General features: G+C 49.5%; 1 protein-coding gene and 1 long non-coding RNA gene across 3 annotated transcripts in view; one reads left to right on the forward strand and one right to left on the reverse strand.

The window, feature by feature from the left end:
- Rab11fip4 (RAB11 family interacting protein 4) overlaps positions 1–16,458 on the reverse strand; it is a 115,480-nt gene that overhangs the window by 50,265 nt on the left and 48,757 nt on the right. The window lies entirely within an intron of this gene.
- On the forward strand, positions 4,432–9,284 carry LOC124078904 (uncharacterized). 2 transcript variants are annotated; one of them, XR_009224874.1, is made up of 3 exons: positions 4,432–4,805; positions 6,506–7,466; positions 8,064–9,284. It is a non-coding gene; the product is annotated as an uncharacterized LOC124078904 (long non-coding RNA). The 2 variants fall into 2 exon arrangements; XR_006847098.2 differs by having other exon boundaries at positions 4,586–4,805; positions 6,506–6,679.

Genomic DNA, 16,458 nt, shown 5'->3' on the forward strand with positions numbered 1-16,458 from the left:
GACACTGTAACTCATTCCTACCCAGGAGAAGCTTATTTACTGCTGGTGTTTTGCTTCACGGGGCACATCACAGGCTTCTTGCATTTAAGGATTACTAGACAGCATTAAGAGACTTTTTAAATAGCAGAAGTACCAGCAAAAAGCACAAAAAAATACAGCAGATGTGGCATTAAGTAGATCTCGAAGAGGACACTTGTTTTCAGTATGAGCTGATAGGAGGGCAGCACGTCCACCCCAACTGGCCACACACAACTCAAATCAACTTCAAACAAGACAGGCTTCAAACGACCATGCAAGTGCCGTGAGCACTGACTCGGGGGTGTAGCGCATTTTAGCAATCAGGCAAATTTGCAAATACAGGGTGTGCACATGATGGAGATTCACTTAGCTGCGTCACAGCGTTGTTGAGGGCTGGGGGTGGATTGTTAAATGACAAAACGCATGAATAACACTTAGCAGAGCAACAACTCAATACGTTTATTGTTATTATTTGCAGAACACACTGCATCTTGACCCCTTTACTGTGTCCTTTCATGAAGCCAAGAGGTGGACTTAGATCCCGCCTGTGCCAGTGGCCCACGGCACTGTTGAGTCTCCCTCATCCTCATCCTCTCATCTCCAGCCCTGCTCCTGCTGCTCACTTACAGCTAGTGGGTGATGGTGCTCCATAAAAACAACCAGAAGAGACCTGCCTTTCGACCCCCCCCCCCCCCCCGCAGGTCTGCAGGCCTCCCGCACAAGAGCCTCCATGCTGCCTCTCTCCTGGAATGATGCGTCACTCACAGATGGACCCTTTTATTTGAGCCCTGGACTCCCCCATACCAAGGTCCTTTGCTCCTGGAATTCCCCTACAGCCCCTTCTGCCGCATCTCTACTGGCTCATCTCACCAGATTATGTCCTAGCCTTAAAAATCCCTCCATTTGGGCTGGGGTTGGGGCTCAGCAGTAGAGCGCTCATCTAGCATGTGTGAGGCCCTGGGTTCAATCCTCAGCACCACCTAGAGATAAATATAAATAAAAGTATTGTGTCCAACGACTTCTAAAAAATAAATGTTAAAAAAAAAATCCCTCCATTTGGGCTGGGAGTGTGGCTTGGTGATGAAGTGCAGGCCTAGCATGCACAAGGCCCTAGGTTTGATCCCTAGCACTATAAAAAACACACAAGCTGGGCACAGTGGTGCATGCCTGAAATCCTAGTGACCTGGGAGGCTGAGGCAAGAGGATCGCAAGTTCAAGGCCAACCCCTGTCTCAAAATAAAAAATTAAAAGGAATTGGAGTATAGCTCAGTGGTAGAGTACCCCTGGGTTCAAACCCAGTACTGGAAAACAAAAACAACTCCATTCAACAGCAGTTGACCTGAATCAACTAGAATGGCATGCACCCTCTTCTTACCTGAACACTCACTGCAGCAATTGACCTAGCGCATCTCCCTTTAAATGTTTTCTTGGCTCCCCTCAGTGTGCCCACCCTCCTGGTTTCCTCCTAAATGCCCTGTCATGACTCCTCAGCCCCATGGCTGCCTCCCCTGTACCACCACGCCTCAGCTGTAGATATAGCCTGCCCTGTGCCTCGGTCCCTTTCTCCTCTTTCCTGAGGCCTCATCTAACCTGTGGCTTTATTGGTTTATTTATTGTGGTGCTGGGGATTGAACCCAGGGGCACTTTACCACTGAACCACATCCCCAGCCCTTTTTATTTTTCATTTTGAGATACAGCCATGATACATTGCTGAGGCTGGCCTTGACCTTGTGGTCCTCTGCCTCAGCCTCCCTAGTAGCTGGGATTACAGACAGATGCCAGTGCACTCACCTGTACATGAGATGTTTAGACTTGCTCATCCTACCTACTGGCTGCCTGGTAACTCTGACCTACCTATCCCCATTCCCACCCTCACCTATCCCTGGTAACCAGTTTAATATTCTCTCTCTCTCTCTCTCTCTCTCTCTCTTTATAGATAGATAGATAGATAGGTAGGTAGATAGATAGATACATAGATAGATAGATAGATAGATAGATATAGGTATAGATATGATTCCACAGATAATCGAAGCTATATGATGACTACCATGACTCAGCTTTAGGGGCCTGGTTTGACAGCCAGGGCTTGCCCTGACCCCCAGGGCAGGATCAGTGGCAACCTCAGCAGGCTCCCCCAGCCCCCTGCTCAGCTGGTGCACTCACCACATGCACTTCGCTAAGATTCTTTAGGGGTCCAGGCCCTGCCTGCCCCAGTGCTCAGCCAAGATGTGGGGAATTGAACTCAGGTGCGTGGACCCTTCCTGCTTTGTAACTCGGTATCTGAGGGCTTATGCCAAGGCCTCTCACCACCTGACGAGGTTTCCTGCTTTCAGACACAAGTTCAGGCCCAGCTTGCAGGGGCTCATTACCAACCTGAGCTCCCAGCAAGGGCTTTGCCGTCTGGGTTGTAGCAGAATTGGTCATGCAGAGCTCACATCTGTGAAATGGGGATAAAAGTACCTACTAAACACGATTGTCCCAAGGACCACTCAGTGAAGGTTCCCTGCACCTGGCAGAGTAGGAGGCACGTGCAAGGTGCTAAAGAAGCTTTTGCCCCCAAGCTACCCACTCCCAGCCCACCTGTTAGGTACCTGCTTGCCTCTTTTGCATCATGAGAGCTAGTATCACCCTTTCCCCCATCTGCCAGGCCTGTCTGGAGCCCAGGGAAAAGCGTGTTCCCTTGTTGGATTTGCTGAGCCTGATACTTGGGTCCTCCCTGACTCCCCACTTGTTTTTTAAGTTCTGACCTTTGTCCTTCTGGCCTTCTCTCACTTGAGTACCTCCAGACCTACAGCAGAGCTCCAGTCATCCTTTCCAGAAGCAATGAGCCAAGTGTGTGTGTGGGGGGGGAGCAGAAAGCCAGGAGGGGGTGGTGTCTGTGGCCCTGGGACCAGGAGTGGGCTACTGTCCTCAGGATGCAGGGGCGTGAGAGCCGCAGAAGGGCTTCCTGAGGCAGGGAGGCTTCTTGGATGTGGGTGCTCTGGGGATGTCACAGCCACTTTGATAGAGACGGCTGGGTTAGGAGGGGGTGCCTCCTCAGCTTCCTCCTCTCCCACAGCAAGGGGAAAAGATCAGACCATGTGACCTCCAATAAGGTCCTGAGCCTACAAGGGCATCCCTGCCTGAGTCAGCCATTGGTGTGTCACTGAAAAAGGGCTTTAAGGCTGCTCTGAGGGCTGCAATTCCAGCTCCTCCATAGAGCACCTTCCAGCTCAGATAAACCTGAGCTTTTCTACCTGCTATGTTCTCATCTGAGAGTTGTCAAGAGAATCAAAGGAGATATTTGACTAGCTTTCCATTGGACCTGGAAACATCTGAGCTGCTATTAACCTCATGGTGGACTTCCTCATGGATGAGCATATAGAAACCAAAAGCAAAGCAGAAACTAGAATGATAAGAATTCTTTCCTACTTTTTTTAATGTCTCAAAGAGGCCTTTCTTTATGCCTATCCCAAATCAAAATTATCTATTTTTATTTCCCTAGGTATCACCTAGCTTCTCAAAGAACTTGCCCTCTCATTTGGAGGTGACTATATGTTGATTCACTGATTGTCCGATTACCTCTCCTAAGGTTTTCAGTGCTGAGAACAGTGCCTGACCCATCGTGGCCACTAAACTAGCAAATAAAGAGTGGACCGAGTGTGTTGGGCATGAGCAACTTTGCATACATTGAATACTCAGGACACCTGAGAGGCAATAATACTGAAAGGCAACACCTCCAAAGGGCTTACTCCAGGCCGGGCCTGTATGAGGGGCTCTACAAATGTCAGTTCCTTCCTGTCAGGCAGTGAGAACACATCTGCATTTACTGTGAAACTACTGAAACTTATGCTTCCAGGACCCTCATGTGATCAGAAGGGCAGTGTGTTCTCATGGTCTTGTCAAATTTGCAAAAATAAGACATGTTGAGATTCTTTACCTTAGAAAGGGCTTCACACAATGCAAGAGCTTCAGGCCCTGCATAACCTGGGCCTGAGTATGATTATTCTTCCCACTTCACAGATGAGAAAGCTGAACCTCAAAGATCAAGTAACCTGCCCAAGGACATTCAGAGCAAGGATTTGAATGCAGGCCTACCTGTCTGCAAAACCCTTTCCACTCTGCACAGGGCTCCTAAATCTAGGGAAAGGAGCCCAGGACTCCTGTTAGTATGTGGTTGCTCTCAGGCAACTGTGCAGCTGTATGGGATTCTGAACACAGGAAGGGAGAGAGAATCTGTGATCTGAAGGGTCCCAAGTTCAGAGCCCAGCATCCCAAGCACCAGCTACTTGACATGGGAATCCTGCTAAATCTGACCATCTCCTCCCCCACCCTGCCCCAGCCTGGGTGACCCAAATCTATTGTTTGTCTTTCCAGCTTCTGAAAGCAAACTGCAATGGACCAGCCCAGCTCACCCTAAATAAACCTGCTCTCTGTCCCCTTCCCCTTCCTGGGCCCCTCCTTCGGGCTGCATGGCCCAGTCTGGTGTCTAATGCCAGGCTGGGGCAAACAAGAGCTGGCTCACTCTCTCGCCTCAAGGGAGGCCCTCCCCTGGCCCGTCTGCAAAGGGCCAGTTTCGGCCGCCCAGGCATTCAGTTACCTTCATTAGAATGGGCCCCAGCAAGCTGGCCGCCTCTGACCGCCACTGAGGGCAGGGCTGATTCTATCACAGCAGGGGTGGAAGAAAAGCAAGAGTGTAAAAGAGCTGCCTTTGCCTGGCTGCTGAGATGGAGAGAGGGCGGGAGGGTGCGATGTGCCCTTGCCCTTCATAGGCTTCAACAGCCTGGCTCAGTGCAGAGGAATCTGAGGTGAGACGGCTGCATGGTCCATTCTGAGGGTAAAGCTCAGTGCAGACAGACCCACGATGGTGGCCCTAGACCAAACCACGCAGAAGAGAGAATGAAATCAGAGGGAAACATTAGGGGTGGGGAAGGAGAAACCCAAGGAGCAGCAGTTTTTGAGAATACCAGAGAGCTAGAGGCAGAGTGGATGCCTGGCCTGAGATCTCTTTTCTTCCCTGGGCAAGGAAGTAGGCTCATTGACACTAAGCACCAGGAAGGCTGATGTTTGAAGATGTCCTTTATAGCTGGGATGCAGCTCAGTGTCAGAGGCCTGATAAGTATATGTGAGGCCCTGGGGTTTGATCCCTAGCGCTGTGAGGAAAAAAAACTACATTCTTTAAATCCAAAGTGCAGAGATTCCAAATGTGAATTCTTCCAGAAAATGGAAATAAGTTTTGAGTGTAAATGGACATTAGCATAATAAATGTTGAGCTTTCAGGACTGAGGGTGGCAGCATCCCTTTCTGGGCCACAGGAAGCTGAGCTGCATGGCTCTTGGCCATCTGGTTTCTGTAGATTCTGACTGCCTGGTTGATGGGATTACAGAATTTATCCTAACCCCGGAGTGTGAGGGAATGGAGCAGCGGGGAGGGTCTTTTACACCCAGCTGTAATCCGACAGCAGAGCAGCAGCTGGCTGTAGGTGGGGGACAGCTGTGGACACTCAGGTAGGGTTGGTGTGGGAGGAGGGTGGAAGCTCCAGCCAACTTTGCCACTCTGTAACTTGGGGAAAGCCTCTCTCCCTTTATTTATTGGGTGGGGGGCAATAGTGGGAATTGAACTCAGGGGCACTCTACCACTGAGCTACATCCCCACATCCTTAGCCCTTTTTATTTTTATTTTGAGAAAGGATCTTGTTAAGTTGCCCAGTCTGGCCCTGTACTCATGATCCTCCTGTCTCAACCTTCTGAGGAGCTGGGATTACAGGTGGGCACCACCATGCCCATGAGAAAGTCTCTTAACCTCTCTCAGCATAACTTTCTCAGCTGTAAAATGGGCATAAGAAACCTAACTTTAGCTGGATGTGGTGGCACACTGTCATCTCAGCAACTGGGGAGGCTGAGTCAGGAGGATCACAAGTTCAAAGCCAGCCTCAGCAACTTAGTGAGACCCTGTCTCAAAATTAAAAATAAAAAGGGCTGGGGGGCTGCGGCTGTAGTCAGTGGCAGAGCATTTGCTTAGCATGTATGAGGCACTGGGTTTGATCCTCAGCACCACATAAAAAATAAATAAATAAAGGCACGCTGTCCATTTACAACTATATAAAAATTTTTTTAAAAAAGGGGGACTGGGGGCTGGGGATGTGGCTCAAGCGGTAGCGCGCTCGCCTGGCATGCGTGCGGCCCGGGTTCGATCCTCAGCACCACATACAGACAAAGATGTTGTGTCCGCCAAATACTAAAAAATAAATATTAAAAAAAAAATTCTCTCTCCCTCTTTCTCACTCTCTCTCACTCTTTCTTTAAAAAAAAAAAAAAAAAAAAAAAAAAAAAGGGGGACTGGGGATGTGGCTCAGTGATAAAGTGCCCCTTGGTTCAATCCCAAGTTGGGGGGGGGAAGCTAACTTTATATAGCACTGTCCATGTGCTAGACACTAACCTAAATGATGATACTACCTCTAATCCTAATAACACTTTGCAAAGGAGGCATCACCACCCTCATCTTGCAGGTGAGAAAACAACAGCACTGATGGGTGAAGAAATGTATCCAGGTCATACAACTAGAAGTGGTAGACACAGAATTTGGTCCCCAGACTCCTGAGTCCAGGGTCCGTGGGCTGCATAGAGATGAGACATCCTCTCTGCCCCCTTCACCTGAGACCTGCTACTGTCAGGTGCGCCAGGTAAGTGATGCTATAAAGCAGACTAGTCAGGGGCTGGCTGAGTGGTGAATTCAGATGCAGGACTGGAGAGGAGAGGCCCAGAGTACAGGCCTGGGCTTTGGGACCAAAGGGAAGAGTCCACAGCAGTTCTAGAACTTTGGTCAGGTGAGCTTGCTAAGGATGCAGATTCCTAGGTGTATCCCAGATCCTGAGCTGGTCCATGGGGCCCAGGAACCACCTTAGCATGGACACACCAGCTGAGGGACAAGGATGGTAGGCACCACTCTCAATTCCTTCCTGGCGAGAGCAGTCAGAGGAGCCAGGGCTAAGACTTGGACCTGAAGGAAAGAGCCAGGTTCTGGTACAGCCCTAAGGCAGGCTTGGGGAATCCTGGGCCTCTGTAACCTGTCTCCCTATATCTGAGATGGAAGGGTTAAAATAAAGAGTCCCGTCCACTGCCTCCATCCTCAGGTCCTGGCTGAGACCTCCTCACTCCCTGTCTGCTCCCTGTAACCAGGCAGCAGTGCTGATCTCTCTCTTTGATTATGGGCTCCCAGAGGGAGGAATAAAAATAAAATAGCCATGACAGGAACAGCTGCTCTGTCAGGAGTGGGCCCACGGGGTGGGAGGGGTGCCACCAACTATGGCTGGCATGGCCAACTTCTGCTGCTGTCTCAGCCTAAGAAGGCTGGGAATACCCCACACCATGACGCAGGTCTCCTCCCAGCCAGACTGAAGCACACACGTGGATTACCATGGAGCCCGTGGGTGGGTCTGGCAGGAGAGGAATGCATGGGAGAAAAGAAAGGTATGTGTTGGCCACAGCTTTCTCTACCCAACAGGGCCAGGGAGGGAGGTTCAGGGTCTCTTGCTCCTTGGGGCCTGAGGTGCTCTTGCGAGCCGAGAACCTTGGACCTCCTGCTTCTGATGCTGAACTAGTGTCCTCTATATGCCAGGCAGTTTGGGGCTGTCACCTTCTTATTCCTTTGCAAACCAACCTAGCAGGGAACTGTCATGTCCAGTTTATAGACAGGGGAACTGAGGCTCAGAGAGGCTAATGAGGCAGTGGGAAGGAGCACAACTGCCTCCCGGGGGGGGGGGGAGGGCGATCATTATGTAAAAGGACTGTGCCCTGGTTTTGCCTGTGCTGCCACCCCTCCGCTGGATGGCTTGAACTTTACAGGCTTTAGGGACGTTTGTCAGAGTTCTGAGCTAGCAGCCAGCCCAGTAAGCATAGAGGCCACATCATGATAAGAACCCAGCCAAGGCTGGGTTGGCGATCCAGAAGAACTTTCCAGGAGATGGTGTGGGGCGGCCACTCCACAATCCCAGCTTGGGCGCCGATGGTAGAAGCCAAGTCCAGGTTCCAGCCATGGAACCTTGAGACAATCCCTTTTCCTCACAGTGCCTCACTGGAGCTTTCCCGGGACTCCTAACGCTTCCCTGCCAATTTCCAAACGGATGCTTCTGGCCCTCCTAATGTTCACCCATCCGTGCAGCTGGCCACGCATTAAAGCCACCTGGGGAGTCTTTCAAACACCCAAGGACTAGGTCAAACTACAGACCAATTAAGTCAGGACCTGGGTCACAGAATTTTTTAAGGCTCCTCATGTGATTCCAGCACGTGGCCAAGGTCCAGACCCAGGACGTGACATACAAACAAATGTGCCTGGTCCTAACTTTAATGAGCATGTGAATGAATCACCTGGGATATTTTAAAATGCAGATTCTGATTCTGTGGGAGTGTGTTTAGCTTCTCATTCTGCTTTTTGAATCCACTCCCAGGCCTTCCATGGCTGACACATGCATGGGGATGTGAGCCACATGAGGAATGGCAAGGACCTTGAAGGTCCCTAACACGATGAGCTGAAAGGGGAGAAATGGTTCCCCGGACAAGCCTGTGTGCAAATGCACATAATCTCCTTGTCCGCCTGACAGTGCCAAGGGGTTTGGCCCAACAGAGCTCTGAGAAGTCCTGCACTGTGGAAACCCACGGAGTTCTGTCTGGCCATAGAAGTACCAGCAGGCCCCCCAAGTGCTAGCAAGAGCCCATGCCACACTGTGGTCCTTAGCTATGCAATTTGGGGATTGGCCAAGGGTCATTGGGTGGATGGAGGTGTGGACGGTGGATGATGTCTGAGCCAAAGGCTAGGCCTGGTCTTGCGGGGGGAGGGCTTTGCTACCTGGCCAGTGTAGCAGGGGTCTGTCTGCTTCATGCTTTGGACTCAAGCCTTGCTGTTCTGCCCCTGCACTGATGTTAAAACTGATGGTTTTTCCTTTTCTCTTCTCACTCTCCTCCTCCCTAACCTTGGGGGGGAGGGGAAGAAAGATCACCCTTCCTCCCAAACTAGACCAAGTTATCTGTCCTTAAGTAAACACACACCACAGGAATGAAGTAATTCAGACTTCAGAGATGGCGCCAGAAGATCTAAGAAACAGCTATCTCTCAGGGCCACAAGTGAATTACGACCCCTGACACAGCACACCTGGAATGTAGCCTTTGCATCATTTCTTTAAAAGCCCTCTGTTCCCCCTGATGGTCAGAATCACAGACTCTGGGACAAGAGGCTCCCATGTTTCACTTTGGCTAGCAAAGCAATAAAACTCCTTTTCCTTTTTCTCAAAACCAAGTCTTTGTTATTGAATTGGCAATGGGGACAGGGACCAAGCTTTCAGTAAGACTGGACACCTCCAGGGCAAGTGTCCTTCAGGTATTTATCAGACAGTAGGACGGGGAAAAGGGAGCCTGTGAAGCCAGGCGGCAACAACAGGAGGTGCGAGGCTATGTTAGTAGGGGTGCAAGTGCTCGGGGGGGGGGGGGGTTATGAGCAGAGGGCTGCAGTGGGGGGCCTCGGTGCAGGGCCCAGCCAGGGTCTGCAGCACAGCGCCGTTCTTTACTAGTCCCATGGGAGGACTCTGTGAAGTCACAAAAATACACACCCGACTTTGTATCTGTGGAAAAACCGTCCTAGGGACCTGATACTGCCAGTCATGGAATGAGAGAGAAAATAAAGAGGTCCAAGAAATGAAAGGTCCTTTGCCAGAAAATAGAAGCACAGTAGTAACATTTATAGCCACCAGCATTTTTGGCACTCTGTCTTGCTGTCAGGCTCCAACGCACCCTGACTGATGCCAAGGATTTTGAGTGCATCTCCTGGAATCCTGACAGTGAGATGAGGAACACTCCAGGGTGACCATCGCAGAGAGGGAAACTGAGGCTTGGAGAGAAGCCAAGACATATTCAGCGTCTCAGTGGGAAGGGGGGCGAGCTGTGGTCCACACCCAGGTCTTTCTGACTCAAAAGTCCCTGCTTTCAACTGGGAAGCTCCAGCAGATACATGTCAAATGTTCACCATGGCCCAATCCTGACTTAAGCATTTTAAATGTAATTATTATTATTATTATTATTATTATTATTATTATTTGCAATAGAAAGATCAGTAAGCCAGGACATCAAACATGGGTATCCATGTACTTACTTCTTCACCAGACCCAAAGACTAATTTTTCAGTGGACCCCTAAACTTGAGCTTGAAGTGACCCATCCCTGTCCCACCAGTCACATCTTAGAAGTTGGTCTTTCCTAGCTCAAGAGGGCCTGTGGCCAGGGAGGCAGCAGGGCTGACCATCCTGTCCAGGCTGCCTCTGTGAAAGGACACCAGCCAGAGAGTGACCAGAAAGCAGGAGAGAGCACTGTGGCTATCACCAATTTCCAGCACACTTCATGTCCTTCTGTCCTGAGCCCTGCCCTGCCCCTGGCTTTACACAAGCCCTGGGAATCCAAGAAGTGCAGAATGCTTACCATGCCCCAGTACCTAGAAGAGCAAAAGGGCCTCTGGGACACTGTCCTACTGTTATTTAGGCGTGTCCAGGCTGCAGGGTAGGGGCTGCTTCTAGTCAGCAGAGAGGACTGGAAAAGCCTCGCAGGATGGCAGTTGAGCAATCCCAAAACAATCAGTACTACAGGAACAGAGCAGGAGAGGATTCTTAGAGGGGGAATAGCACAGGCAAAAGCCCGGAAATAGCAGGCCTGCAGAGTTTTGGGAAATGCTGAGTAAATTAATCAGGCATGAGAGGGGCAGCTACAGAAAGGTTCTAGTCAAAATGACATGTATTTATCTGTTCCACAAATACCACCTGGACTTAGTGTGTGCCAGACACTGAGGTATAACACCAGAGACTGTCGCCGGCCTCCTAAAGCTCAGACTCTAAGGATAAAAAATACTATAATCTGATGGGCTTTTAAAAAATTTTATTTATTTATTTATTTTTATTGTACTAGGGATTGAACCCAGAGGCACTTTACCACTCAGCCATATCCCTAGACTTTTTATTTTTAATTTTGAGACAGGATCCCACTAAGTTGCATAAGGCCTTGCTAAGTTGCTGAGGCTGGCCTTGAACTTGCAATCTTCCTGCCTCAGCCTCCCAGGCTGCTGGGATCTGATGGATATTAGGCCTCAGAGAGGTTAAGTGATTGTTCGTCACCAGACAGACCATCCATTTCAGAGGCAGGACTCCCGGAGCCCTGGCACAGGTAAGGGTACTTGTAAAATGACTCTGAGGGAAGAAAGGACATGAAGGAGGACAGGACCAGGGAGGTGACACAGAAGAATGCAAGTGAAACCAGAGGGGGCAGATTAGAGACAGGAAACAGGCCGAGAGGCTGTTGTAACAGTTGACCCTGAGTGAAGGCTGGGATCAGGCCTGCCATGGTCAGCTGTACAAAAGTTGTGCACTGCACAGTCCCCAGAGGGGCCACTCCTAACACATTACAATAAGATCAGTGCCCCATGGAGCTGTGTAGCACAGGGGCTCCAGCTAACAGATAGGGGGATTAGACACTTGACTGGGTGTTGAGCCACACGGCTTCCAGTCTCTGGTTAATAACTGTCATCAGAAGACCACATTTTGTTTCCTCCCAGGGAGGAAGTGGCAACTGCACCCCAAACCCAAGTGCATTTCACACCACACCCTGGGCTACCCACAGGGCTAGTCTGTTTTGCATTTCTGTGACTGGTGCACAAAGGGCAGCCTCAGAGACACTCCCCAGCATGAGCACACAAGTGGTGGACAGACAGACATACACACACACACACACACACACACACAATCATTAATCCAGAACAAAACAAAACTCCTGGGTACTGATCAGGGCAGACCATGGGGAGACCTGTTGCCCCACGGGGCAGACTGGGACCTACAATGGCACCTCCACAATCCAGCCCTTTATCTGGAATTCACCAGGAGGCTTAAGTGTCTCTTTGCTACAGGGCAGACCAGCCTAGCTACCACCTCACCTCCAGAGAATCAACAAATACTCATCCCTGTAAAAGACAAGCCCACCCACTCAGTTAAAAATTAATTAATCAAAAGGACAATCCCAACCGGCCAGGTGGCCCATGCCTGTAATCCCAGTGGCTGGGGGAGGCTGAGGCAGGAGGATTACGAGTTCAGAGCCAGCCTCAGCAATTTAGCGAGGTACTAAGCAACTCAGTGAGACCCTGTCTCTAAATAAAATACAAAATAGGGCTGGGGATGTGGCTCAGAGGTTGAGTGCCTCTAATCCCTGGCACCTCCCAACACCAAAAAACAAAAGACGATCCCTTCTCCAAGGACCCTAGAGACACTGGCAGATCTGGTGGTCCCAGCTCTCTCTCTCTCTGTGACACCTCACCCCCTGCAAAAGAGCCCCCTCCTCCCAACCTGGGAGTAATCCTTTCCTAGTCAAGTCTCTTCTTACTAAATCAAAACTCACTGTGATTCCCCCTGACATCTGTGAAATTATTTATAATAAACGACATATTTATAGTTGGATTAATGAGATAAAAATAAACCCTACAGAAAAGGGAGGTAAATAATTAAATTGATAGGTTCTGTTGATTCACCAGCTTATTAGTTAGAAGTTCTCTACCAAGACCAAGAGGGAAAACAAGTTAAAGTATAATTCTTATTTGATGGGAGAAGGATTTAATTTCAACATGCAGGACTTCTTTTCTGGTGCAAAAAATCCTAAAAAGAATGTACTGGATCAAAGAATACAAATCGTATAAGGTTTCCTGAGCGGTTTTAAGACATCTTCTTTTTAGGGTTGCTTTAGAAGAAGCCAAGGGAATAGAAACAAAATGTACAACACAAAAAAGGTTTTTGCAAGGTGGTGATATTAAACAGTGCTTCTGACATGGAATTCCATATCAGGATGGAGACTGGAAAATCTAAAGGAAGAGGGGATGTCTCCTTGGGGGAGAGCCACTGACTCTCAGCCAAATCCCGCCGGTAAATTCAGGACTGTGCTCATCAGGGAGGGGAAGTGCATCCTATTCCCACCAATATCCCTGAAGCTGTCAAAGCCTAGTTCACTGTGACAATCAAAGGTCCTCACATGTCTCCCACCTGCTGCCCACCTCAGGGCTCCCTTCAGTCTAGTGTCTGGTGGGGACCCATGATTCCAGCGACTGGGGAGGATTGCAAGTTCAAGGCCAGTCTCTGCAACTTAGTGAGACCCTGTTTTAAATTTTAAAAAATAAATAAAATAGAAAATGAGCCTGGTGTGGTGGCACACACCTATAAATCCCAGTGACTTGGGAGGCTGACACAGGAGGATGGCAAATTCAAGAACAGCCTGAAAAACTTATTAGAGACCCTGTTTCAAAACAAAAAATAAAAAGGCCGGGGATGTTGCTCAGTGGTAAAGTGCCCCTGAGTTGGATCCCAGTACTGAAAAAAAAACAAACATAGGGAGTGCTGATAATATAGCTCAGTGGTGGAGCCCAGTTGGGTTCAATCTATAGCACCACCCCCACCACAAGAACTTCCCTCCAGGAGAAGATGTCTGGGCAGGAAGCTCAGAAGCTCATAGGGAACAGACAGATGTGAGTGGTGGAATGAAGTTAAGGGGATAATCCTATAAAATGGGCCTGCTATGCTGCCCCTGACCTATGCTTTCTTTTCTAAAAAGCAATTACCCTGCAGCCCAGCTGGCTTAAGTTAACAGGGTAGGTTACATTCCTCAGAAAACCACCTGTTATCTGCGGGAGAAATGCAGGCCTGAAATGCTTGATAAGAAGAACACAAGTTACCCTGAAGGGGGGTGGGGGCCTTTTGTGACCCTTACTCCTACCAGATCCCAGAACTCAGGGAGATAAGGACACTTTCCTCTAACCATAAAGTTGGTAAGAACAGGTTCCAATTAGAACCTGTTAGCTTGCGGCAAGGTGACCTAGAGTTGTCCTGGCAGTGGGGACTTGAAAGCCTGATGTCATCCTGTTGTCAGCCAAAAGTCAAGAGGTAGGCCTGGGCAGGACTCTCTGGAAACTTCCCTGGGGCCCCCAACAGAACTGGAGGGCAGGAGGGGTGTGCTGTCTCCTTTCTGAGGGGACCTACTCTCTTCCTTGAGAGTGTCCCCTTTCCCCTTTCCCTAACCTTTCTGATGAACTCCTGCCTGTTACTCTGAGCGACAAATCTGAAATCCTGGAGTGATGGCAAGTATTGGGGTTTGAAGGAGGGGTCTGCGTGGCTGCCTCAGTTTTGTCACAGACCGGTGCCTTGTAACAAGCCCACAAGCCACAGCCCAAGCAAGAAGACCCAGGCTGGGCCTGGATAAGGCAGTTATCCTGAAATCGGTTCCTGGTTGTCAACTTACACCATCAGAGAAGGGAGGATGCTTAGCTTCCCACACCCTTGGTCAACGGGGCCCTAGTTTAAGTGGATAGTGTGGGGTGCCCGTATGTGCAAAGGAGGGACCTAGAGAAAGACGGAGGCAGGGACTTGAGGAGAATCAGGATATGCCGTCCCAAACAGGCCACTTTGGCATAAGGACTGTATCTTTTGAGCTAAAGGCAATCAAGAAACAGCAGGCACCAAGAGAAGCTCTCTGCCCTCCCCCACATGCCTGAAAGTGGGGCATAAATTTGCCTTTTATAAAGGAGACATAAATTTTCATTTGTAGGGGTGCCTCCCTCCCCTGCATCAGGAAGAAGAGAATGAATAGAGCGGATGTGAATCTACATAACAAATCTAAACAACCTTATCTACCTACACTCCTAGTTACCTCCCCACAATATGCTACTGCCCCTAGGAGTCAGAACCCCCTTTTCCTCTGTCTACTCACTTCTTCACATTTTATCCCTCCGCAGTTAAAATGGTACCTAAGCCTCCAGGGCTACCTGTCTCTTTGGGTTTTCACTTTTCTGTGAAGCTCCCTGCATGTAACATTTAACATTTTTTTCCTGCTATTCTGTCTTTTGTCAGTCTAATTTGCAGATCTCAGGTATGAAACCTAAGGGGAGAGGAAGCTGTTAGTCCCCCCATTCTACAGGCTTGTTCAGTCTGGGACCAGATGCTAGGGGACCAGTCCTCCTCCTGCCCAGTCACCGGTGGTGCCTTTCAAAAAGAAGTGGGGAGAACTGACCATTGTCCTGAGGCTCACAGAGCCCAGGAGGGTTTTCTTTCTTTTCAAGAATCAAACTTTGGGGCTGGGGGTGTAGTTCCATGGTAGAGTGCGTGGGGATGTGAGTTCTAGCACAGGAGGAAAAAAAATCAATTATGCTGCGTCTTATCCTCAGTCATTTTCATGTTCCTGGTCAGGAACAAGAATGATCTGGATGAGAACAGCTTTGTCAATCCCCAATAAAATGTCTGAGCATTTCCCCCTAGGCTTAGTGGGTGCAGGTTTTTCTGTGTTAAGCCACTCCAGCCCTAGAAGTGTCTGACAAAGGGGCAGACACATTTTGGGGAATGCCCAGGGGCTGGATTTCCTAGTTCAGCTGAAGCAGCAGGTTGTGGAGTGGGAGGGGCTGCAGGTGTGAAAAGAGCCCAGGGATACAGGCCTTGCTAGCAGAAGCCGGTCAGCACCTGAGGCAAATGATACTCACTGGAAAATTACCTGTCTTACAATCTGTACGTCATGAATTGAGAGATTCCACATACTGGGCATCCTGCTGGGTGCTTTCTATGCATTCCCATTTTTCATAATAACCCTGTAGGAAGATACTAGCTGTAGACCCCATAGAGTGAGGCTCAGAGAGGTTAAGTACCTTGTTCAGGGTGACCCTGTCTGGTACTAGTCAAACTGGTACTAGGATGCAAACCCATGATCCTAAGAACCCCAAACCCACTTTCTCCCCAAGTTTATTTGCTAGCGATTGAACCTAGGGGTACTTTACCACTGAGCTACATTCCCAGCCCTTTTCATTTTTTTACTCTGAGACACTATCTCACCGAGTTGCTGAGGGGCTCCCCACGTTGCTCAGGTTGGCCTTGAACCTGCAATCCTCTTGCTTTAGCCTCCTTAGTTGCTGGGATTGCAGACATGCTCCACCTTGATGGCTTCTCCCCAAGTTTAAATTAACTCTTTGGAGCTGGGTGTGTTGGTGGTATATAACTGCAGTCCCAGCCACTCAGGAGACTGAAGCAGGAGGATTGCTTGAACCCAGGAATTCAAGACCAGCTTGGGCAACATATAAGACAAAACAAAACAATGAAGTAACCCTTTGCCTCCAAGCCAGACTAGTAGGCCTATACCTGCCTAAAACCAAAGCTTGCCCCTGGGATTGGATAGTTATACCTCCCAATTCCTAGCCAGATCAGCTGTCCAGCCTCAACTGGGGCAGTGACTGGCCTGGCTTCTGGCAGGTGCCACAGTCACCCCCTCCCCCTGCTCCCACCCCCAGGAGTTTGCCTAAACAAGAGGCACAGGGAGGAAACAGTAGTGCTAGAAGCAAGTAGCTGAGCACAATTTCTGGCAGGGAATCTGTCTTGTCTGTCACAGCAGCAGAATGTGGAGACAGAAACCTAGCAGCC

Source organism: Marmota monax, unplaced genomic scaffold (assembly GCF_021218885.2).
Source record: "Marmota monax isolate L192 unplaced genomic scaffold, Marmota_monax_Labrador192_F-V1.1 WCK01_AAM20220418_F8-fsc00296, whole genome shotgun sequence".
Classification (NCBI taxonomy): domain Eukaryota; kingdom Metazoa; phylum Chordata; class Mammalia; order Rodentia; family Sciuridae; genus Marmota; species Marmota monax.